The sequence below is a fragment of the Sus scrofa genome, chromosome 2 (genome assembly GCF_000003025.6).
Source record: "Sus scrofa isolate TJ Tabasco breed Duroc chromosome 2, Sscrofa11.1, whole genome shotgun sequence".
Taxonomy (NCBI): domain Eukaryota; kingdom Metazoa; phylum Chordata; class Mammalia; order Artiodactyla; family Suidae; genus Sus; species Sus scrofa.
In genome coordinates this window covers 144,159,968-144,186,088 of record NC_010444.4, presented here as the reverse complement: position 1 = coordinate 144,186,088, position 26,121 = coordinate 144,159,968, and the positions used below count along the sequence as shown (strand labels likewise).

The window sequence follows — 26,121 nt, the reverse complement described above, 5'->3', positions numbered from 1 at the left end:
GACGTCTCTGTTTTATGGACACTTATGAAGATCCGAGATACTTGAAAAAGAACGCTGGGGGACTGAGTGGGGAGAACCTGCAGAGGTGTCCAGGCCATCTTAAGTTGAAGGTAATTACTGAACATCCAGACAGAGATGCTGAGTGGGGAGCGGGTTATAAGATCTGGCTGTAAATGCTTTCCAGCCTTACCCCCTCTCCCACGAACTCATTATGTATGAGCTCCTCTTAATTCAAAGTGTACAGCTTCCCAGATTCACAGACATAGAAAACAAACCTATGGTTCTTTAGCAAAGGAGAATGGGGGGAGAGGATAATTTAGGAGTTGGGATTAACTGATGTACATGACTATATATAAGACAGATAAGCAACAAGGTCCTTCTGTATAGCCAGGGAACTACATACAATGTTTTCTAGTAACCTATAATGGAAAAGAATCTGAAAAGTACACACACACACTCACACACACATCTCCTCACTGATATCTGTCATTCATGTGATTTGTGCCTCCCGGGAAATGCATTAAAACTTGATGCTGTGTTTGTAGCTTTCATCACCACCCCCGCCACTTGGGTGACTTGTGTGTATTTACCTCCTATGCTGGATTCTTAAGTTCCTGGAGGGCAGAACTTGCATTCTTTTACCTTCTCTACCACGATAGCCAGAAATGTGCCCAGTACATAAAAGCTCTTCACTGAATGTATGGAGTCAGTGAGTGATTAGGACATGTCCTAAGACTAATGCTGAGATTAATCTAGGCATGGAGATCAAAGGTAGGAGCTTTGCTTAATCCTGGACAGACCCATGATTGCCGAGTGCCCCAGTCACTGGTATAGAGCCACCTAGCGCGATGCTAAGAGTCTCAACATATGTACAATCACTATTTATCTCAAAACAGTGATGCAAGTAATCTCCTCTAGGCCAGAAGCACACCCCTTAAAAAATCTGAATCTAATTTATGAACCCACTAAAATAGGCTATTATTAGAAAAGCTGGTTGTTTCATCTTTCCTAAGAAAAATATTACAGTTATAATCACCACTGCTGCTCCACGCCCCTTTTTTTTACTCAATGAATTTTATTACGTTTATAGTTGTACAACAATCATTACAACCCAATGTTATAGCATTTCTATCCCAAACCCCAATCCCCCCCCCTTTTTTTCTTTTTGGGCTGTCCCTGGGCATATGGAGTTCCCAGTAACTCCATATTCCCAGCAATGCCAAATCCTAAACCCACTGTGCTGGGCTTAGGATCGAACCTGCAGCCCAGCACTCCAGAATCACCACTGATCTCGTGGCACTACAGCAGGAACTCCCCATGACCAATTTTGATAACACTGAATTTTGGTCCACTTTCCTGTCTGTACCTTAAACTGGAGTGATGGACATGGGTGTTGAGCCCTGCTCATTTATGACCTTATGACTCATCCGTCCATGAGGTGTCACCAAAACCAGACTCATTTATTCCAGGGCACCTTACTTCACCGTGAGCCAGGTCACGGATTCTGGAGTAGAGACGAGACATGACAGGTCAGATATAGGGTCTTGGTGCACAAACTGGCAGACCCTGAGAAAGTGCGAAAAAGATAGGCAATGAAGGCAGAGGAGTGACCATGGAGGGAGGCTGGGGTGCAGCCCCAACTTGAAGGGCGTTAGAGGTAAAGGAGAAAGGTGTGAGGGTGTGAGGCTCAAGGAGATGAAAAGGCAATAACAACGTGAAGGCTGGAGAAGCAAAGGAGCCTCTGGAAGAAGATGCTTAAACAACACCCTCAATACCAGCACCTGCCATCTGTTGAGGGCTGGTTACAAGCCAGGCACGGCGATAACGGTTTTATCCAGATTGTCTGATTTACTTTCCTCATGACCTTGTGGTAGGTACTATTATCGCAGCCATTATACAGATGAGGGATGTAAAAATCAGAGAGGTGCAGTAATTTCCTGGGGGTCACAAAACTAGTAACTAGAAGAGCTAGGATTCAGGTCCAGCTCTGTTGGATGTCAAAGCCTAGATTCCCGAAGTGCTGCTTAAAATCCCCTCTGACTCGGATTCGGGGGCATTTCCTCTCACGGTGCCTGAAGTAGGCTGAGAAGCGCAGCATCTTCCACCATCCCAGAGAGAGAGGTGCTGCAGGATGAGCTAATTCAGAGGTGTTGCTCCAAAGCCCTGCTATGACTGAGCTGTCTGCCGGGGCCGCGGGCCCTCGGAGCGAAGATGCTCTCATCCACCATCAGGGAATACTCACTCCATTGTGTCGGGCCCCACCTACATGTTTTTTTATTGTCTGCTCTTCACCGTGAGTAATGCCACTTTCCATTTTAAGCTGGGAGCTTCAGGAGATGACCGTGTTATAAGCCAGGGTTGAAAGCTAAGCACAGCCTGGGGGATTACTCACCCGCTTTAAGATGCAGCCAACATCGCACCCTCCCACTCAGGATGCTGCTGGAATAGCCTCTTCCTTGCCAAAGCCTAAAGGAAATCTGGTTTCTCCTGGAATCAGACTAGGAACGATGCCAGGTTACCCAAAAGTTGGCAAGTTAACTGGTTCTCCCAGTGGAATGCCTGTAGTTGTTCCGGTCCCCTCGTGGGCAGCTGTTTGTCCATTCATTTGGCATGTACAAAGGGCCTACTATGTGCCAGGCCCTCTGCCCCATGACAGAGCTACTGCCATTATCTAGAGGGCTCTAGTCCTTGTCTTCAGGGAGCTAAGAGTCTAGAGGGGAATAAGCAGCCAACTCCAGTGAAGTATAATAAATAATGGGAAGCCTAGAGAGTTTGGGGAATGAATAGCTGAAGGACTTATGCCAAAGCAGGACAAGCAGGAGCTGGCAAGATTCCTTAACAGTCGGCAACCCAAAATGACTTTGATAATAAACAGAAAGAGAAGCTGGAGAACCCAGGTTTGCCCATGGAACCACTGGGAAGCTGTGGGAAGCCTGAATCACACTGCAGGAACGGTCCGGCCAGACTAAGACCTGTGTGTGTATTGGGGGGTGGGGGGGTGGATAGTCTTCAAATATAGGATGGGGCTTGAGATGGACAGTCAAAGAGGATGACAAATGTCCAGGACAACAGGTAGAAGAAGGTGGGGAGAAGGCTGTCTCAGAATGACCTAAGATACTGACTCAGAAAAGCCGAGAGGAACAGCTTTAAAGAGAGAGCTGACTTAGTGAGGTGGGCAGGCACTGGGGCCGCAGCCAGTCTCTCAGGCGTTTCCTTAGTGAGTTTGCTGCTTCACCCAAAGACTTCGAGGCTCTGTGTGGAGACAAGCCCATTGCCAGTAGGTAAGTAGAAACTATCTTTTGAGCTTTTCTTTTCTTTTTTTGGTGTTTCCGGGGCCATTCTGGAAGGCCACAGTCCTGAGTACAGGCTTTGAGGTTACAGAGCCCAGCTAAATCAGAAAAAAAATGTTCTCTGCAAAACAGTTCGCAAAGATGATTGGACAAGGCAACGGGATAGTGATAATAGCCAACCTTTATGGCTTGTGCTATGATGCGCTAACATGCATTATTTCATCTAATCCTCATAATAAACCTATTAGTTTTACAGACGAACAGATGGAGGCACAAAGATTGTAAATGGCTTGGCCGAGATCCCATGGTTAGCAAATTGTGGAGCCGTGATGCAAATGTCCATTTACTGGACTCAAACTAAGAGTCCATTGACAGAGGATTCAAAGAAGTGAGGGTCAGATGGGGACAAACAGTCCCCACACAAGGAGAAAACTTTTTTTCCCCTATGCTAAGAAACCGAAAGCCTAATCTCTTAGCTATGACCTCTCTCATGGGTACCATTTTGAATCTTAAGGTCAATTATTGCTCCCTACTGAGAACTTTTCAAATTTTATCCAAGGGAGAAAAAGCCGTATTTTCTAGAGGGAGACTTTCGGAAGGGAACTTTAAGCAGTAACTCAGGGTATTCACCTTTAGGTTGCAGCAAGAGGTATATATGGTGTTTTTAATGGATTTTTAAAATAAAAATGGCTCTATACAAATACTATATGCTACTTGTAAAAAATTAGGGAAATACGGAAAAATATAAAGAAGAAAACAATCATCTGTAATCTTCCTGACTAATAATGGTGATGGCCCCACCTTCGGGTGTGTGTGTAACTCTGCCGTCTCTGCAATGCATATCTATAGGTATTGCATCGTAAAATCATAGTTATTAATATATTCAATGATTCTTATTACCGCGATGTCATCCTTTTCCTCAAGGGGCAATTGTATCAGTGTTCAATTTGGCAAAACTCCTACAGGAATATCAGTAAACAGAGGAGAGCATGATATGGAATGCAAGCGTCTTTGTTCAAATGCAGGGGGAAGAGGGTAGGCAGAAGACACAAGGACCTGCTGGTTACACTGGGTCTAGTGTATGTGCTTGGTTCTTTTACGGATTTGTTCTTTCATTATTTATTAGTATTTCTAGTTGGTAAGCCAGTCTGGAAAAATGTTGAACAGAATGAGTAACCTGATCGGGTAACCACTTATTTATTGGGAGAGATTTATTCCACAGTTGACCATACAGATGCCACCAACCACTACTATGGAGATAAAAAGTACAAGAGTCATGTTTAGGACTGAGTGCCAAGTGTCGTCTGGGTTCTGATCCCGCTTCCCCTCCTCTGGCTTAGAGGGACACCCATCCCTTTCCATGTCCCGGTCTCAGGCAGGTCGAAGCCCAACACACACAGCAGTTTGGCTTTCTCAGGCAGGAATGCAGTTTGGCCTTTACAGCCCCCTGTATCTGTCCTCGGAGCCCATGAGGTTCGAGCCAGCACAAGGCCAGATCTATTCAGTCACTGCTGCCGTCAGCTCTTGGCATGCCCAGTGCCACCCACCTCCTGTCCTTTTCCTAACTCATCAAGACAGAGTCCTACCAGCTGAGGAGTCCCACATGCTTCCTTTGTGCCGCCCAGACATCTGTTTTGTGTTGGGAGTCCGTGGCCGGTCAAGTGCTTGCACCGTGCAGCTGGATTTGCTGATGTAAACAAAGCTGCCTGCACGTGGGTTTTCTGAACCTGAAAAGGCCCCACAGAACTATCCCCTTGGGGGATAGGGCATTGTGCCCCCTGGCCAAGGGGACAAGGAAAATGGACTTGGGTTTATTTAATAAGTGACAGCCGAGAGGGACCTAGCTCCTCTCCCCTTTCCCTGTTGGCAGGTAATCCCTTTCTTCCTGGACCACCATTGTCCTGAACTGAGGCAATGTCACTGCCAAGTGCATCCATGTGGTGGCCCAGCAAGCCAAGGGTCAGCTGGCTCCCCTGACAACAGTGGACACTACCTCACTATTCCTAGTACAGAGCCCTTTTCTACTCTGGCCTCTTTGTTTTGTTTCCTCTTGCTTCAGTAGATTGGATTCTTAGTTACAAAAGTAAACACTCAAACAATACTTAAGTATCCATTTTTTAAGTTAATCATGTCCAGGCCCATCTTCTAGTCTTTTTAGCTCCACTATTCCATTTGCAAACACAATAAAAAAAACTAAAGGGTAATTCAGATGAAAACACCTTCTTACTCTGGGAAACTACTTAATTTCTCAAAATTTCAGACTTCTTAATCTGTGAAAACGAGGATAACAAAATTTATGCTACTTCAGCTGCTATATGAAATCCTAAGATGACATTTATGAAGTACTTAATAAGACAGTACAAATAAATTAGATTTAATTAGTTACATACTTTCCATTTTTAAATTTTGTAACATTGTATTTTTTCATAATTACTCTTGCCATTACCTTCATGGCAAGTGATACTGGTTTTATATTTCCAGCAGTGATACAAAGTTTCCATGTGTATGAATTCCAGATTCAACATTGGTTAGACCTTAAAACTACTAATTATAACAAAAATACATTGTAGCTCCATAGGTATAGATTATTCAGGACAATACATTCTGTATAAAAAGAAAATAAGCTCCCTCAAAGAAACGATGACAAAACATAAGACATGAAACCCCAACCAAACCCCAAATCAACCACTAGCCAATCAGACCACAGAATCTCCCGGCAAACATGGACGAGTGTGGCATAGGGTTGGGAGAAGTAGGCAAGATGCTTTCCAATGGCTTTTTCTTACCATTAAGACCAAAACAGCAAAATAACCAACTAGTCCCCATTGCCAAGCCCCCTTCTGTACTACCCCCCTCCCGCCCCCGCAAGCTTTCTTTTCTTATCCTGCCTCCCCCACTGCAAAGCCTTGAGGCATTCAATGGTCTCCACCAGAACCATCTGGGTCTCTCAAGATTTCCATGCTCCAAAATTATCATTCCCATCCCCCAAGTCAAACTCTTTTTAAAATAGGTATGTTTCAGGGTTCCTTAGCAGCTCCGTGGGGTTAAGGATCTGGCATTGGCACCACTGTGCTGCTAAGGCACATGTTCAATCCCTGGCCTGGGAACTTCCACATGCTGCAGTCATGGCCATAAATAAGGAAATAAGAAAGATAGGGATGTTTCCAAAGCAATAGCCAGACATTTTGTTATTCTATTTAAGAAATGTCAACAAAGACTCACTGAGCATCTGTTAGGTGTGAGCTAAGAGCGTGTCTCTATGCAGGAAGGGAGAGCGTGAGACCCAATCCCTGCCCTCGAGGAGGCGAACACTCACTAGAGAGGCCCAAGGGAGGATGCAAATAACTCTAATTGCAGGGTGGAAGGGAGTAACTGCCACAAAGAGCTCCAGCCAACAAGCTGCAGGAGGAAACAATGAATTTTGGCTTGGTGAGGGTCCGGCGGGTTAGAGGAAGGAGGCAGCACTGGCCCTCTGAGAAGCTCCATCCTTTAATAGATTATGTTGGAGTTCCCGCTGTGGCTTTATGGGTTAAGAACCTGACTAGTATCCACGAGGATGCGGGTTGGATCCCTGGATCTGCTCAGTGGGTTAAGGATCTGGTGTTGCCGTGAGCTGTGGTGTATGTAGGTTGCAGACACAGCTCGGATCTGGCATGGTTGTGGCTGTGGTACAGGCAGCAGCTATAGCTCCAATTCAACCCCTAGCCTGGGAACCTCCATATGCCACAGGTGTGGCCCTCAAAAGAAAAAAAAAAAAAAGATTATATTAAGGCCTATGACCTCCCCAGCTGGTGGATTATTTCAAGGCCCTGCCTGTCCTGGGCTCACTACTGGAAGAAGGTTTAGCCTCTGATGAGTCTTCCCTGAAACGTGCCGGTCCCTCACTCACGAGTGTTGCTAGGTCTCCTCTAGCTGGTGAAATAGAGTAGGATGCGGGTATCCTGCGCACATCCCTAGGCCCCACCCACCGGGCTCCTGCCCATCCTCCAAGGTCCCAGCTCGCTGTCATTCCTCAGAAACACCCCACAACAAACCACTCCCTCACTGCCTCCCGCCACCTGACTTCAATGGGGAGGTAAAGGCATGGGCCCTGTAGGATGTTCTTACTCAGCTGCTCACTTTTTAAAAACTTATGATCTCCCTCAACAGGAATAAAAACAGATGATGAAAGCAGGTACTGTGATTATTTTATTTGCCTATGAGTCCCCAGGGCCTGAGAAACCATAGTTGTCACAGATATTTGTTGAATGAATTAATGAATAAGAATAGACAGCTTCAACCTCCTCTCTGCCCCCAGTCTCTTCTTCCTCGTTTGGTTTGTTAGTTTTTATGGGGAGGGATGAATGGTTTTAGAAGAGACATAGGATTAAATTCAGATGGAGTTAAACTATTAAAAATATTCACGTGTGGGCTCAGGATGGCAACTGGACAATTAGGAGCTTCTCAGGGGCTTCTAGGTGTAGCATGTGACTTTTCAGGAAAACTGACAGAAGGCACAGCACACCTGGACCATCACTCCCCCCACCCACCTTTCTTTCAACAAACACTATTTTGTGCACCTTACATGCCAGGGTTGTGCAAGATGCTCGAGATCGAAAGCTGAGCAGCAAAGGCCAGGGCTCTGCCCTGATGGAGCCAAGTCAAGGGGGAGGGAGTTCCTGTCGTGGCTTAGTGGGTTTAGGATTCAATGTTGTCTTTATGGGAATGAGGGTGCAACACCTGGCCTTGCTCAGTGGGTTAAGGATCTGGCATTGCCACAAGCTGTGGCCTAGGTGGCAGCTGTGGCTCAGCTCCAGTGTTGCCACGGCCATGGTATAAGCCGGGAACTTCCATTAGCTGCAGGTGCAGCCATAAAAAGAAAAAAAAAAGTAGAGGAGGAGGAAGAGATCAGTGAGCAGTTGCAGCGACACCCAGGGGGCCAAGGGCACCTGCTGGGCTGGGCCATGACCTGGGGTGGGGGTCAGGGAAGAACATCCGGGGAACAGCCGAGGGGAAATCTGAGGGAGACGCGGGAACATCCCGGATGTCAGGGGCTGAGGGTGGCAAAGCTGGCAGAGAGGTAAGGACGAGGGGCAGCAAGTTCAAAAGTCCAGAAGTGAGAGCCAGCTCAGAATCGGGAGGTGTTCGCCCTGGTGGGAGGCCACTGACGGATTCAAGGCCAGGGAGCCTTTGGGTCCTCTTACTCACAGCTAAGCCCAGGAGAGCTTGGAGGCGGTGTGGGTCCAAGCTGGTTGCACCTCAGGAAATGGCCGCAGGGTAAGGTCCACAGGGCCAGGACCCCGCAGCTTGCTTCTGAGGGCAGTGGCCAGCAACAGAGAAGCTATGAACCAGCCATTCCCTGAGGGAACAAATGCAGCACCCCCAAGATGACCTCAGGTTCCCAAGGCTGAGCATCTCAAGGGCTGGCTGGTCCAGTCTGTCTGACCTGCCCTCCAGCCTCTCAGAGAGGACACTGATTTGCAGCTTTTCGCAAGTACAGAAGCATGACTCGCAAATCCAGTTCTTGAGGCTGTCCACGTACAGCCGAGGGACAGACAATGAGTCCAGTCAGCTGCTGAGTCGGGGCAGGATGGAGAAGAGCGAGAACAGGGTCCTTCATGCCCAGGCTGCAGGTCAGGCAGCAGGACTCGCCCACATTCTCTGTCATCCGATGAGATGCCCATGGTGCCTCAATTCCCAACCTGTCACTGAATATCGATGAACCCACATTCCCACAGCAGCTCCCTCTCCTGCAGAAATTATATTTTCTGGTAGACATGGTGGTGAGAATTTCAAGTCTGACATCAGCTGATGTCTGGGTACCGTGAGCTGGTTGCACGCTGTGGTCTCTCTCAGAGAAGGCTCCCATGTAACTAAGATATGCCAGCCAGGGAGCTATGAAGAGTGGGCACCACATCTGGCCTGTGCCCACATCTACATGCTGTCTGAGGTCCCACCACCTCTTACTTGGGCAGGTGCATCTAGTTTCCCTGAACTCTTTTCCAATACTGCTTCGCTCAACAGTCAAACGGACATTTTAAAAATGTGAATCTGACCATGTCACACAGCAAGACTCATTGTTTTGTGGTTTTGAGATAATGGCTCTATCCGCTTCCCCAGCCACAGCCCTCTTGCCTCAGCTGGACTGGACTATTTTCAGTTCCCTAAGTACAACGTGCTCTTGTTGGACTCAGGACCTTTGCACAGGCTCTTCCTGCTACCTTCTCCTCCCTGTGCACTAGGAATAAAAATGCCCCTTCCTCCAGGAAGTCTTCCCATCTGCCAGGCTCTCAGTAGGGCCCCCATTATCTGGCTCACAAGGTGCCCTGGACTTTGCTGCTGTAACATTCATTCATTCATTCGCTTTTTCGGCGGGTCTCCCCCATTTGCATGCAGACGTTAAGAGGTGCATCTGCCTTGTTCTCCATTATACTCCTCCTGTCTGGCACCTAGTAGGTGTTCATGAAGCATGTGTCAAGGGAATGAGTGGGTGCTCAGATCTTTGAACAGTTGGGAACAATGTTATCGCATGAATTACGAGGCAGAGAGAAACGAGAACATAATAGAACCGCATTGCAATCCTAAACCACGTGACCTTCCTCGTGCTGGAGGCCAGATTTCATCGCACTCTGGGCTTGTGCATTGTGACTAGGCCCCATTTACATCCCCAGAACTGGTGTTTGGCTCAGTTCACTGTCATCTGGGCCTTTCCATCAGCCACGACCACGATCAGGAAACCAGAGCCTCGGAGCAAACCCAGTCGGGGTGGGATGTGTCAGTGAGCCTGCTGGTGGCCTGTGCCTCTCTCTCACAGAGACAGGAAGCCCTTCCTCCTGCCCCAGCCTCGCACAGCACCCTGGAATGAGAAGGATCTGGAACCTATACTCGATGCACCTTACCCTCTGTTTTATTTTCAACCCCACCCCCACCCCCACCCCCAGCAGGGACAAACAATAATTCAGCAAGGGAAATATGAGTAATGGAAAGAAAGAGGAAAATAAACATATCAAAATGGGCAGTGTCCCCTGGGCCACCACTTTTAAAGAAAACAAGGAGAGTAGATTTGGAGGTATTTCGGGGACCTTGCTAAAATGAGAAAAATAATTGAGCTGGCGCCTTCCTTCGAGGCTGAATTCCTTTCCTTTCTCTTGATGTAGGGAAAAAAAAAAAGGATCTCCCAGACCAGCAGTTCTTACGCCCCCATGTGCATCAGAATCCTTAGGGGAGGAGTTCCCGTTGTGGCTCAGCTAGTATCCATGAGGATGCAGGTTTGATCCCTGGCCTCGCTCAGTGGGTTAAGGATCTGGCATTGCCGTGAGCTGTGGTGTAGGTCAAAGACATAGGTCAGATGTGGCATGGCTGTGGCTGTGGTGTAGGTCGGTGGCTACAGCTCCAATTGGACCCCTAGCCTGGGAACCTCCATATGCCGCAGGTGCAATCCTGGAAAAAATAAATAAATAAGTAAAAATTTTTAAAAAGCAAAACACCACAAACTATAGTTAGGATGTGTAGAGTGATGCAGATTATTAATTTCACCTTCTGGGCAGAAAGGGGGATGGGACAGGTATTCTATGCATTTCAGTCACTTCAGTTGACACTGACCGAGGGGAGCCCACAGGTAAGGAGCTACGCTAGGTGCAAGGGCAAAGTGATGACAGGGATGGAATCAAGCATGGTGATGACGGCAACTCACGTGGATGACACCTTGGAACGTGCTTTGTGTTTTCCACTCATGGTCTCATTTAATCCTCAACCACCTTACGAGGTATTAATATCTGTGTGTGAGAGATGAGAAAACTGTGGCACAGAGAAGTGCAGTGACCTGCCCAAAGTCACCCAGCAACTAAGTGCCCACTCAGATTGGAACTAAGGTCTCCTTGTCTGTGCAGCCTCCAGGCTTACCTGTTACCTTGCAAATGCCCTTAAGAGGCCCAGCCCTTGCTTTTCTAATTACAATTAATGAGAAAGGCACAAGACAATCAAAATAATAGGTGCAAATTATATAGTTCTGGGAAGCAACGAGTTATCACCCTGGGGATGTCTGATGTGTCTCAGCCTGTTGTCATTACTCACTTGGCTGAGGCTTTGTTACCTGGATCTCGGGAGTCGTGAAAAGACAGGACAGTCCTCAAACCAAAGTAGCCATTTGCCCTTCTCTGTGGAAGGACGGAGTTGGGGCATTTTCAAAAAAATCAAGCAGCCTCCACAGCCTGTTTCTGCTGCATGCAGAGGCGTCTGGGAGCACGAGGCCACAGCCCAAACCTGGAGGGATGCTGTTTCATTCTGTGAATCCCTCAAATATGAAAGCTAGGATAGTGCCAGGAGTGACGCGCTGCCCAAGTGCTGTGGAGAGCACTATGCGCAATATGGGTCCTTCTCAAGTTAGGTCTTTGCAGCGACCCCACGAGCAGGGACCATTCAGGCGAGGAAATAGACTCGGAGAGGACCAGCCACTAGCCCGCAGTCACACATCGACTATGGGGTGACACCTGCTGGTCTGAATCGCAATGAGTTCCCAGCACCTTGGCTGCCTATTTAAAGACCAGGACAGACACCACTGGGAATGCTGGGGAAGCAAGAACTCCCAGCGGTCAGGCATTTTTCATTTGGCTGTGCCAAGCCCAGCCTCAAGCCTGGGAGGTGCTGGGTTCTTATTTCAGCAAGTATTTACCAACAGTGTGCCACACAAGGGCCCCGCATTTAATAAGCAGAAGGTCTGGTGCCCCTTCACAATAATTCACTGTACATTTACAAATGAACAGCGGATAACATCACTTCGAGGTGCTATTGCCAGAGGTCTGGGAACTGCTGGATTAAGCAGTCACTGATGCCTGTGATTTGGAGAGGAGGGGAGGTTTGAGCAGAGCTCAGGCAGGGGTTGTCGGCACTGACAGATGATGGCAGGGTGGCAAAGGAATGAAGTGGCCGAAACGTCAGAGACAGGAGCCACCTCTGAGCCCCGCCGCCAGCCCACACTGCCACAGGGCATCTGCTGCCCACAAGCCTGGAGCTCGCTGAAGCCCGGCGAGGGTGGCGGGTGCACGCTGTGGGGACAGCGTCCCTCAGGTTGGGTCACGTGCTCGGGAACATGTGCAGCAAAAGCCCAGGAATGGTGCTGAGTCTCCTCAGAGCAGGGTCAGGCAAAGGGCAGGGGTCCCATTTTACGAGGGCCTTTTGAAACCAAAGTCGGCAGGTCAGAAAGTTTCAAGTTAATTTCTCCTCTCCCTCCAGGAGCAGACACAGAAATCAGAAAGGAAGTAGAGTGAAGTCCAGGAGCAAAAACAGAACTTAAGCCCATAACAGGCACAAACTTTCTGAAATTTTTTGAGTAATAACCTAAACAAAACACATTATGCTTGCCCCCGGCAATTCCATTTCCATAAATCCCTCCTAAGCGTGGAATGGGCTTCTATGCAAGAATGACCACAGCAATTCTGCTCATAACAGTGACAAACAGTATACAACCTAAATGTCTAATGATAGGGGACTGTTGCCCCGGTTTTGCACGTCCTTATAATGAAATCTTAGAGTCCTATGCAGCCATTGCAAATGCAGATGCATATAAATTTATGTTTATTAATGAGAAAAAAATCATACATATGAGTTCACTTTCTTCAGATCAAATCTGAATCAAGTTAACAGCGTTGAAATCATACAAAATAAACTCTCTGATCACATGCAATTAAATTAGATCTCAACAACCATAACTATCCAGAAAACCTCAAATACTTTCAGCTAAACAACCTTCATTGAAATAACCCTTCGACCAAAAAAAAAAAAAAAAAAAAAAAAAAAAACCCAAAAAAACAAAGGAGAAATTATAAAATAATTTAAAGTGAACAATATAAAAAGTACGGCATACAAAAATTGGGGAGGCAACTCAAATAATCGTTAGAGGGGAATTTTACCATCAAGTGCTCATATTAAAACATTTTTAAGGGAGGGTCTAAAAATGAATGACCCAGGGTTCTGCATTAAAAGAATTTTAAAAATAAAAGTATAAAGGAATCTAAAAGTTAGTAGAAATAAGAAAGATTAAAGAAAAAAGTAGATGGCAACACAATAGAAATCAGGCAAACAACGCAGAAAATCAACAAAGCATAAAGCTGTCTTTTTGCCTCTGGAAATCTGAGATGTTCGTATGTGTGAATCATGTCTAATTTCACTTTGCAACATCCTTTCGTCTCCATGAATCGATATGTTAACAGAAGTTATCTGTGGCCAAGAGGAACCTGGACAGTCTTTTAAGGCTTTTTATTGTTGTTCTTCTGTATTGTCTAATTTTTCTAGCACTCTCAAACGTAAGGATTTCTAAGAAGACTGACTGGCATCCTTTGCTTATTTGTTGAAAGGATCTAACAGCCAAGCACCCAAGTATTAGCCCTTTGCTTTTCAAAGAATGGGGCCCTTGCCCCTGGCGACGCCAAAGTTCTGAGTGGTTCTAAGACATCTTTTAGGAACAATGCCGAGAGAAAGGGTGCCCCCTTTGAAGACTCCTTCAATCACTTTCATTATTCAAGGAGAAAGCTTTGGTTTGGTACAACTTTGTTTTCAGCTCACCTAGAACTGCTGTTCTCTCTTTGTGACTACAAGAGTTGAGCAGGCAGGAAACAGCATCCAAGCAAAAGCCAGTGACTGCTGTCCTTTCACTGTATTTGCCTTTACAATTGCCTTCCCTTTACGGGACATTTTTGCAATTATAATAGAGAGATAAAGCTATCTTTAAATAAGGAAATGAAATTTAGGTAAAACTGTACTTCGGTAAAACAATTTTAAAGTAAGGGATTTGGCAAGGGGATAAGGATCTGAGTAATAAAGGTGCACACCTGTGTTGAGGCCCAAGGAAAGGGATGCTAACCTCCGGTGATGGGAAACCCACCCTACTGGAATATCATGCACACTAGTTTATCCCAATAGCTCAAACCAACCCAGGCCTTGATTTCTGTCTATCTTATCATTTCAATATAAAAACAAAAGCACAGAGATGATAAACGAGGAATTTGCTCAGGTGGTGACCCAGGTGGAGGGGGGACGGCTGCAGAATAGGACTTATGTCCAGATGAGTCCTGCTGGAAGGATGATGGAGAGGGAGGCTCCCAAGAGCAGATACAATTTCTTTGCCCTGAGAAAAGAGGCCCTTCCACAGGAAGAAGGTCAAGTCCGGTCTATTTTTACAAGAGCATTTCAAGTGGTTAGTGGACTTACTTCCTGTGGTTCCCAGGAGGATGTTGGTGGCGGGGAACAGGGACTTGATGAGTGAGAATCAATAATTATCTCTATATTTGCTTCACGTTTTTCCATAAAAATAATCCGGGGGAAAAACACTTGCTTTAGAAGAGCAAAGTTCATGACGCCAGAGAACAGAACAGGACCTAAAAGTTCCTGAGTGTGTGGCAGAGTCCTTAGGTCAAGATTTTGCAAGCGGAAGACTGATGGATTCACTTATTCCCTGCCCTCCTTCATTCACTCGAGAAAGAGTTGAGCAGGTTCTCTGTGCCAGGCGTGCTTGAGGGGCTGTGAAGAAGCTGGCTCTGTCCTCCAGGGGCTTATGGTCAAGTCGGGGAGAATGTCATCAACTGAGGAAACACATGGGGGGGGCACACAATTAAATTACAAATGATGAGAAGTGGTGAAAAGAACAAGAGCCAACAGGGGAGAACCACAGAGGTAGAGGGGACAGAACTCAGAGCAGGAGGTCAAGGAAGACCTCGGGGAGGTGGCACTTCAGCTGCCACCTGCGAGGTGGAAAGGGTTGGGGAAGAAAGAGCATTGCTGGTGAGGGAAGCATTTGTATGAAGGCAGCCGGAGGGAGGAAACCACCATGGACTCAAGGATCCAAGAGAAGCCAGGAGTGGACAGAACTCAATGTGGAGAGGGAGGGAGGAGGAGGTCAGGCTGGGTCACAGGGTCTGGGTTTTACTTCACGGAAATGGAAAGCTATGAAGGTTTTAGGCCAGGGAGGGATCATCTGATAGATTTATAAGATCTTCTGACACTGTGTATAGAAATGACTGGAGGGGGCCAAGAACCAAGGAGGGGCTACTTTAGAAGTTAAGATAGGAATGGCAGCCGGACGCGACTAGGCATTGACAGTGGGTGGTAAGTACTAGAGTCACGGGGCTTGATTGTGAATGCTTAAAGATGTTGATGCACTAGCAGGGCTGGGACCAGGATGGGGCCAGGGAGGCCCCTGCTTTGGGTGTCCAATTTACTCAGAAATCAAGAGAACTAATATTTTAACACAAGGTTTTCTAAAAATCAAATTTAATGGATGAACAAAATATCAAGTTTCTTTTTAAAAAAAGAACCAGTAACCATGCTGTGCCAAGCCACATGAGAAAGCTGAGGCCAAGGGGGAAAATGAGTAACTGATCCAGCCCTTATTTAAATTTTTGATAGTTTGTTCATTTCTTCACTCTTGTCCTGGTGGCTGAACTTGCCCACCTGTAAGGCAAGAGACCACCAGGTGACCCTCTACTCTAAACAGATATCACGGAAGGAAAACTAATGACATGAATCATCAAAGCTGCCTGGTGGTGTAGACAGCATTGTTTCTCCTTATTCTGGAGACTCTGAGCCAGAAGGTGCATAATAGTTGCTTCATACATATTTCTGGGGGTAACATAACTGGCTGACATTTATGAGGCTCTTACTGCGTTAGGTCCTCTGCCCCAAACTGTTAAATACAATGATCTCCTTTAGTCCTCACAGTAATTCTCAGAAGGAGGTTCAGTGTTACCCCTTTGTCGCCATGCCTGGCATATGCTTGATGGGCATTTTAAAAATATAGGAAGAAAGAAAGAAAGGCTGGAGAGATAGAAGGGAGGAGAAGAAACAGAAAAAGAGTTTCACACTGTTTCTTCAGAGTCCTCTGTGGATAAGCAGTGATTCCAACACTGGAACACGCTGCTCTAACAAATGCTATTCACCACGCTTGAAAGGATCAGTGGAGAAAGGAAACTAACCCAAAATACCACCTTCTTCCACAGGGAATATTTTAGGTAAATTGGGTTGTTTTACACTTTTTCCCAACAGCTTTTCTGATAATTTATTTCTTGACTTCATTCATTCCCAAATATTTACTGAGCAATTACTACGCATCAGGCACAGATCTAGGTGATGACAATAGTGTGTGAGCCAAACAATCTGTGTGTGTGTGTGTGTGTGTGTGTGTGGTGCTGGAGGGAAACAGTACCAAGGAAGCAAACACATACAGAAAATCACCAAGTATCATAAATATTACATAAGAAACACTTCGGGGTCTGAGGCAGAAGATAGGGAAGCCATGGGGTCTCCCCTAGACAGGATGTGCCCAACACAGGGAATCTTGGGGGCTCCTGAGGGTCATGCTGCCCAAGATGCTGCCAAGAAGAATGTCTGCAAATCAAACCAGCCAAACCTGACAACCTAATGACTTGCTCCTGGGGAGGACAGTTTTGAAAAGCAACACCCATCTATTTATCTTCTGTATGAACTCATCCATAGAAAATCTATTCACGCCATCAAGGAGTCAGGAATACAGCATCGTGGAAACACTGGGAAATATTCTGCCTTCTGACTGCCCCACCCCACGGGCCCACCTACATGTCAAGATGTGTGAAATTCCAGCCCCTTGAATCTGATAATGCCAGGGAGCCAAGGAATGTGGTTTCCTTGAAAGTTCAAGAGGACCCATGTGCCAAAAGATGGCAGCCCAGAGAAGGAGGCCAGCCCCTGACATTTCTCCCTACTTCGTGTTGCCTCATCTGCTTTCAAAGGCCAATAACGCAGAAGCGTTCCATGTTTCAAACCACCCCACCCAAGGCAATGGCACTCTGATCTCTAAGACCTGAGAGAAGGGCACTGGGAGGTGGAGGATATTAATGGCTTTGAAAGGTCAGTTAGGAAAAAAAAAAAAAAAAGGAATAAACAAGGAGCGAAGCCATGAGGCGTTGAAGGGATGAAAGCAAGCCATACGTTGAGTTCCCTGCCAAGTTCAAGACCGCCCCCGGGAGAGGCCATGTTGGACATATCAGCACTGAGCTATCATTGCAATGTTTCTGATAAATGGCATCTTGACTGCAATTTGCACCTTCATGGAGACGCTAGATACAAGGGCAGATTTATCTCTTAGTTTAGCCTCTTGGATACAAGACCACGACTTGCTTCCAAGCTCTTTCATCGCTTATCAAACACTGGTCGTACCCCAGGGCCTTCAGGAGTGATGTTCTCTGGCTCCATCTCCTTCCCATAAAACCCACCTGGCCCCTGCCAACCACAGCTGTGTGGGGACCTGTGTGCGGAGCCCAGGGACGCAGTCTCCGGACCCGAGAACCATCAGACAGGCAGAAACAGGGCAAAGAGTGCACACTGGTCCGGGTCCCTTCTGGACTTTTCCTGTGGGATCAGAGAGCTGGCACGTGGAAGAAATCTCTAAAGATAGCCAAAGTCCTTAACAAGAAATAACGCAAAAGGAAACAAGTTTTAGACCTTCCTGCGGCAAGCCTGGCAAAAACGAGGCCCCAGGAGACTGGTACTGGGGGATTCTTTTCTTCCTGCCCTTTGGCCATGACATCCACTGGGTACCTTTGTGAATCCCGGGCCCAGTTCCCCCCACCCACTCCCTGCATGGTGCTGGACGCCTCTGCAGGAATGTCACTCTTGGCACATAGTTGGGGCCTCCGTGGCCCGCTTTCAAGACCCAGAATAGACTCTGACATGTGAAACGAGTTCCACGGGGTTTACATTCCTCTTCTGTATCCAAGCACCTTAAAATACAAACCCGCATGCCAGGACTGCTAAGTCTTCTTCCAGAGACGCTTGGATATATCTGGCTGGCAGAAATGTGAGTTTTGTCCTTTTTCATTTTTGAATGTTTTGAGTGAGCCTGGGGCCTTTGGAAATGAAGCCGCCCCACAGAGGGGCAGCGAGATAAGCTGATGTCTCGGGACAAAGGGTTTTATTCTTGGCAGAGCCAGAGCTTTGTTTTGATAAGCTCGTCAGCATCTCTGCGTCTCAGATCGGCTGGTTAGAGAAACGGGAGAGGCGTTCATCTACTCAGTGACAGCAGGAAGAGCAGACACAACAGGATTACCCAGTCCCTGGCATGGTGTCTGTACCAGAGACACCCCAAGGTAAAATGCTTTGCAAAAGCCCAAGTGTTTTAAAAATGTAAATAACGGACACACTAAAACACAGGCTCTCATTAACCACAGTCATAGGGCCTCCTATTCCAAGGCACTCATGCTAAGCAAGGCCCTTCCCAAGTCTTAGCTCTCCTCCTTCCTCCCGGCACCACCACCACAGGATCGGGCGTCTCCACAGCATCCTTTGGCAGATGAGGGTCAGAAAGGTTAAGTGACTTGTCTGGTCCTACAGGGAGTGAATGACACAGGAGAGACCCACAGCCAGGTCTGTGGGAATATCCCTTCCCTGCGCCTTTCCAAGCTAGGCTGGAGGAAGATCTTTGACCCAGTCTGCCCGGTGGTATCTGGCCTCAGCCCAGCCCCTTCAGAGCAAAGGCAAATGACTCCACGGTGACAAAAGCCAAGAAGGGCTTGGCCAACGCTGGGTCAAGGGGGAGCAGTGTTACAGTGACAATCAGCAACGTGCTGGTGGGGGCACTGGACCGCGGTGGAAGATGGTCACGTGTCAAGGGAGAAACCTGCAAAGACCTCATTGAAGAAAAACAAGCGCTTCCTTCAGAACATGACAACGGCGCTCTGGGAGCTCTGGGGGCTGGTGGCGTAAAATGGGTAGAAAAGCCAAGGACCACTCAGTCAAAGAGGCATTTAATTCTCTTTCCCACGTTTCTTTGGCAATTTAAATTGTAGGCTTTGGAGTCCAAAAACCCTCCCTTCTGATCTCAACTTTCACATTTATGTAGCTGTGTGACCTTAGACAAATTGCTTAAGCTCTCTGAGCCCCAGTGTCCTCAGCTGCCAAATGGGAGATTAAAAAACAATGTCATGAGTTCAGTTCAGGGCAGTGTCCCTGGTCTGTTAATTAAACTCTGAGACATTGAACTGGCTGGGGGTAGATGACTGCATCAAAATATTCCTCAATTCATTTACCTCCCGGCTTACAAAAACAAAGAAAAAAAAAAAAAAGCCATGCCTGCCTAATAGAATTTCTTTGAAATTAATTAAAATCATGTATGTCAAGCACTTAAGACAGTACCTGGTACATGGTAAATGTTCAAGAAAAGGTCACTCTTATTATTTATGGACATATTTTATGATTTATGGGTATGTCCGGAGCAGGCTATAAAGAAATATACGGCAGGGGCAAGCCCTCGGCATTTCCAGAGAGATAACATACGCCTACTTCAAAGGACTTGAGTTTGGAGAAGCTGAGTTTTCTAGGCCAGGAGAGAAGGAATACAAAAAAAAAAAAAGACTCAACAAACAGCCTTTCTTTCTATGAGGTGTAAGGTCCACTGACTTCAAGAAAGGAATGTTCTTGCTGGGCTGGTTCTGGAGATTGTAACTCACACAACAGATTCAAAAGATTTTTGGAGACACATCAGTAAAAGAAGGCTAGAGGAAGGGGCGGGGGAGGGCAGCCAGAGTGCCTGCAGAATCGTTTTGCATTTGGCTCGAAGCCCTTTAAAGCATCAGTCTGCAGGAAGGATATTTCCACGGGAGATGTGTGCAGGTCTTCACTGAGCGCCCAAAGGATGCTCTGGCCCGGGATGTACCATTAAATTTCAGACAGCACTGGGGCCCGGCAGAGTACACCACTGCGCCAGGGAGTGGTCTGTTTTTCCTCTCGGAGGGGAGGCTGTTTTCTCTGAGCACTTAAAAGAATTCCTGACCTCAAATTGAATGATACTCTATGGGGGAGATTTATGGGGGGTGGAGAAGCCAGACTGCAGAGCATGAAAGATCCAGAACAAGGGAATGCAGGATACTGGAGGTGATGCTTGGGAATGGATGTGTCTGCCCCTGTGTTCTCCTCTTCACTGTGGAGTGTGAGAGCTAAGGCTGGGATTGAGCTATTGTGTGACACAGCCCCCACTTCCTGCTGGCTACTTAGTCTAAGCATTCACGTCCCTCTTATCTGAGGCACAGCTTGATGAATCTGGTACAGCCAGACTGTAAACTCCTTAAGGGCAGACACTGTTATTTCTGCTACAGGTCCAGAAACTCTTATTTGAAAAGCCTTGGGGCTAGACATGTTCCAGAATCCAGAATTTGGGGGATTTTAGAAAGGCAGTATGGTGCATATATCGTGTATTATGAAACAACTCCAGAGGCGTCTGGTACCGCATCCTATAACCAAACATGTTAGTAACTCCGCACCAGACGATGCAAATATTAACCCAGGAGTCCCCCTTGTGGTGCAGCAGAAACAAATCTGACTAGGAACTATGAGGGTGCGGGTTCAATCCCTGGCCTCGCTCAATGGGTCAAGGATCCAGCGTTGCTGTGGCTGTGGTGTAGGTCACCAGCTGTAGCTCCGACTGGACCCCTAGCCTGGGAACCTCCACATGCTGCAGGTGAGGCCCTCAAAAGAAAAAAAAATAAATAAATAACCCAAAGTGGGATAAAGACTTTAAATAGTCTCAGGACGGTTTGGGTTGGGTTTTGCCACCTTTCAGTTGTGGAAGAGCTTCTGGTTTTCAGAGACTTTCAAATTTCAGAGTTAATGGATGCGTGATTTCAGGCCATTTTTTTTCTTTTCCTTTTATTTTTCCTCCTTTTCTGTTGTAAATTTCCAGGACATCTGCAGCCTTCTGCCCCTGCCCATCCAGAACATGACCCCTTGATCGCCTTCGTACAACGTTTGATTTTGGAAACTGGGGGATAGTTTATTTTCAGGGACTTGGAGACTCTCAAGGATTAGAAGGACCCTAAATCAAAGGACAGGAGACAAAGACAACTGAACTCAGTGATCCTCTGTCCTCCTGAGAGTCATACACATAAACCCATGACCCATACTGAGAGCTGGTACATCACAGTTGGCACGTAAGTAGATGAGACGAGAGCTTCGCTGCACATGAGTGATAAAGAAGAATTCTCCCCTAGCACTTAGAAAATGATGTTCTTCAAATATTGTGAAAATATCACTGAAATGTTAAAAATCAGGTTTGTTCAATCCTAAATCAGTAACACAGATGATTGGAAAATAAAACAAGAAGCCACACGGAGGTGGATAATCAAGCTAATATCTACTGAGTGCTTATAAGCTTTCAAGTGCTGGGCTCAGCACTTTGTATGCATTATCACTTAATACTCAGAGAACCCTGGGCAGTAGCTATTGTTCTGGAGATGAGGAAACTGAGGGTGTGTGAGGGTCCAGTCAGGACTCCAACCTGAGATTGGCAGTCAGGAAAAAAAGAAGCAAGGAAAGGAGGGAGGGAAGGAAGAGCAGAAAGAGAAAAGCCTTGACTTACAGCGTGTGCCAGTTTCCTTGGTGTAAATACTCTTGCTGGGGCCAATTTCAAGCTACTAATGGTTCGATGACTGGCTCACAAAATTTGTGAATATTTAACCATTAGCTTTTCACAAACATGTAGGAGCCATGTTACACACCTCTGTCAAGCCCATCCCACAGCCACATCCAGAGTTTGCTGCCACCTTTGGGAAATGAGGTTTTAGCTCAGGGATTGAGAGCTCCCTGGCTTGGGAGCATCAGGAGGAGGTGCCTGCCCGGGCTCCATCCTTATCTCAGACCTGATGCAGATCTCCAAGGGTGGAGTAGAGAAAAAAGAGGAAAGAACACACGTCTCCCTTCCTTCAGGCAAACTTGCCTTCACCAGAGGATGGGAACCCAACGAGACACACCCTGCAGACATCATAACACCGGGAACTCTTTCCAAGACCCTCCCAACTTCCTCTTGGTCGGAGAAGAAGGTCAGACTTGAGACCACAGGGTTTGATACCTTCCTCTAAATCCTTAATTCCCTTAACATCTCCTTTGAGGAAGTAAGGAAGTATCTTCTACAAGATGCGACACAGGTTTGGGCCAGCTTTTTACCCCAGGTAGGACATCTCAACCCTAATTTGAATCCAATTAAAATACCTGTAGGCTCCTGGCATAGCTTCTCTGTTAATACCTGAAGGACCTCCCCTTCTGCTAGGTGTCCTGACGAGAAGGGACTGGCTTGGTATGCAACCAGCAAACATGCACAGGACAGATTATGTGCAGCCAAGACTAAGTGCTAGGTCTAGAAAGATAAGGCACAGTTTCTGTCTCAGGGCCTCAGAGACTAATGAAGGAAATGGTCAAGCAAACATAGTTAAATTACATTCATTCATTGATCCAAAAACTATTTATCAAATGCCCATTCGGTGTTAGGCATTTTGCCAGGTACTAGGATACACCGCAATGAGCAAGACAGATTGGTTTGTACTACCATGGAGAGAGACATTAATTAAATAATCAGAAGACTGAAAATGTTATTTAAAATGGACACAAGAGCTCTGAGCAAAAGGTTAAACAATCCTAGGGGGACGAGAGGAACCTGGCCCGGTTAAGGGAAGTCAGGCAAGTCTTCCTTGAGGAATCGACAACTGAACTAAGACTTAAAGAAAAAGTAGGAGTCCAAGTGAGTGGGGTAGCATGAAGGAGGAGAGGAACAGTATTTCAGAGAGAGGGAACAGCCTAAGCGATGTCCTGAGGGGGGCAGGAATGCATGTTTTCAAGCAGATGGAAGGCTAATTTGTAGCGAGAGAGGGACAGGGGACGAGGCAGGGGAAGAGGCAAGGGGTTGTCCTCACAAAGCCCCCCAGGCCCTGTTATGACCTTAGTCTTTGCTCCAGAGCAATGGGGAAACAATGAAGGGTTTAAACAGGGAACACACACAGGGCTGCGACAGAGAATTTGAAATGTTGCTCTGGAAGCATCGGGGAACCAACAAATCTGAACTGGTGTGTGTGGAATGGAGGAAGAGAAGGGAGGTTAAGGCTGGGAATCTGTCCAAATAGGCTTCTGGAGGAGGAAATATCTGAGATGAATTTTTGAAGGATGAGTGTGACTTAGCCAAGCCACGGTGGAAGGGTGGAGGAAGTGAGAGACAGAGAATGTGGCTGGATGAGTGTAAGGATGGGGGGTCGGGGTGGGGCTCCAAGAAGGGCAGGCCAATAAGAGAAAAGGCAACATGGTTAGTGGGCACCAGATGAGGAAAGCCTTATAAGTCATGGTGGGGTCTGGGTTTTATCCTGACAGCTTCTGGGAATGCACTGACACAGTCAAAGATCATCAGTAGGAGAGGGATGCTTATTTTTGCATGTTAGAAAGGTCACTGGCAGCAGAGCGGAAAGTGGACTGGAAGGAGCAGTGCTGGAGAAGAGAGATCACTGTTGCCTGCCTCAGCAGCCTGGGTGAGAGAAGGTGCTGCACCTGAACTAGGGCAGCACAATGAGGATGGAGAAGAGAGGGTAACGCTAGATGTCAAGGAGGGATGGATGAACGGGCTCTGTCACCAGTGGGAGTGATTTCTATTCCACCCAAAGAACAGTCTCAACAAAATGAATTCTATTTGTGTTGACTCTTTCCTTATAAGCCAGTACACGGTCAATTTTCATAAGCAGTCCATGTGTCCTGGAGAAGAATGGTGTTCACTAACTGTTGGGTGCAGGGTTCTCTCGTTTTCTTTTTTTTTTTCTTTCTTTTCGTTTTTTTTTTTTTTTTTTTTTTTTTTTTTTTGTCTTTTTGCCTTTTCTAGGGCTGCTCCCACAGCATGTGGAGGTTCCCAGGCTAGGGGTCTAATCGGAGCTGTAGCCACCAGCCTATGCCAGAGCTACAGCAACGCGGGATCCAAGCCACATCTGCGACCTACACGACAGCTCACAGCAACATCGGATCCTTAACCCACTGAGCAAGGCCAGGGACCGAACCTCCAACCTCATGGTTCCTAGTCGGATTCGTTAACCACTGCGCCACGATGGGAGCTCCTCATTTTCTTTTAATGGCCATGCCCACAGCATGCAGAAGTTCCCAGGCCAGGGATGGAATCCGAACCATGGGTGAGACCTACGCCACAGCTGTAGCAATGCTGGATCCCTTAACCATTGTGCCAGCCTGGGGATTGAATCCGAGACTCCAAAGCAGCTGCAGTCAGATGCTTAACCCACTGCACCACAAAACGAACTCCAGGGCTGTCTTGTACTGTTCATTCTATTAAGCTTATTAACTGTGTATTTCAGTCTTCTACTTCCTTAATATTTTTTTGCCTGTGCGCTCTATCATTTGTGATAGAAATGTGTTACAATCTCCCGCCATTGTCATGGATCTGTCAATTTCTCTTTATATAGTTGCCAATTTTTGTTCTATATATTTTGAGGCTATGTCATGAAATATATATATACAAGCCTAGAGTTTTTATATCTTTCTGTTGAAGCGACCTATTTATCATGCAGTGATTCCTTTGATCCCTGATCATTCTTTTTTGCCTTAGACCTACCTCATACTATATTAATACGCCATATTAACTCTTACTTTTTGTTAATATTTGGTATCTATGTCTCATCCTTTTGCTTTTGACCTTTCTGTGTCCTTATGTTTAAGGGTGTCTCTTGTAATCTGACTGTGGATGATTTCTATTAAAAATCCAGTAGCTAGTAGATTTAGCCCATTTACATTTATTGTGATTATAAATATATTTGAATTTATTTTTGCCACCTAATTATGAGAAAAATTTTTAAAACATTTCTATTCTTTTTCTCTTTTTCCATTTTTTTATAAATACAGTTTTTTATTTATTTCACCTTTTTTTCCCTTATCCCCCAGTTGCTGAGTGGAATTAATACGTCTTATTTCTTTTAGTAGTTACCCTTAAGATTTAACATGATATTTGATTTATCAAAAATCTAAGGGTAATTAGTATCTCTAAAGAAGAGTTAAGATTTTCGGGTGATACCATTCAAAGAGATGGGGAACAAGGACTTAGGGCATATTTGGGTGAGGGTTACCAAAGGTGAGACCTGTTTTATGTATGCTGGATTCGAGGACATATATCCAATTACCACATTCATAGATGCCTATACACCTATCCTCAGTGGCTTAATATATTTTGCAAAATATCCTCCTTCATGGGTATTTTGCATTGTTTAAGCAGTGATGGAGGCTAAAAACAAAATTAAAAAAAATAAGCATCAGTGTTTGCCTTCCTTTGATTCTTAGAACCATGTCTTCCCTTCTAGCCTAGTCACCAGGGCCAAATTACGCACAAATGTGTCCCAGAAATTGCAAGCTTCACAAATGTTCCTCCGATAAATGTTGATAAACTGAGACCTGAGTCTGAAACAGTGACCTGGAGTTCCTCTTGCACAACCACAGCTTACCTTTGCCCCCTCCATCTTCTCTACTGTTTGAGGCTTAAACAGTGAGGGAGGCAGGCCTTAGCTAACTTCTGCCAAATACGAGAGGGAATGAAACATTCTATTTCCGTAACAACTAAAAAATCATTTTATTTATTTTTATTTTTTAATGATTTTTATTTTTTCCATTATAGCTGGTTTACAGTGTTCTGATAATTTTCTACTGTACAGCAAGGGACCCAGTCACACATATATATTCTTTTTCTCACATAATCATGCTCCATCATAAGTGACTAGATATGGTTCCCAGTGCTACACAGCAGGATCTCATTGCTTATCCATTCCAAAGGCAGTAGTCTGCATCTATTAACTCCAAATTCCCAGTCTATCCCACTTCCTCCCCCTCTTCCTTGGCAACCGCAAGTCTGTTCTCTAAGTCCAACAGTTTCTTTTCTGTGGAAAGGTTCATTTGTGCTGTATATTAGGTTCCAGATCTAAGAGATATCATATAGTATTTGCCTTTCTCTTTATGACTGACTTCATTTAGTATGAGAATCTCTAGTTCCATCCATGTTGCTGCAAATGGCATGAGTTTGTTCTTTTTATGG

At 46.1% G+C, this 26,121-nt stretch overlaps 1 protein-coding gene across 5 annotated transcripts in view; it reads left to right on the top strand.

Annotated features, from left to right (window-relative positions):
- The window catches only part of FGF1 (fibroblast growth factor 1), a 107,500-nt gene that overhangs the window by 55,257 nt on the left and 26,122 nt on the right, over window positions 1-26,121 (top strand). Inside the window, exon 1 of one of the 5 annotated variants that reach the window (XM_021084948.1) lies at window positions 18,027-18,093. The exons of the other annotated variants lie outside the window; for them this stretch is intronic. The gene's annotated coding sequence lies outside the window, so the exon portion shown is untranslated. Of the gene's footprint in view, window positions 1-18,026; window positions 18,094-26,121 lie in introns of those variants that run through there. 5 annotated transcript variants of the gene reach the window in all.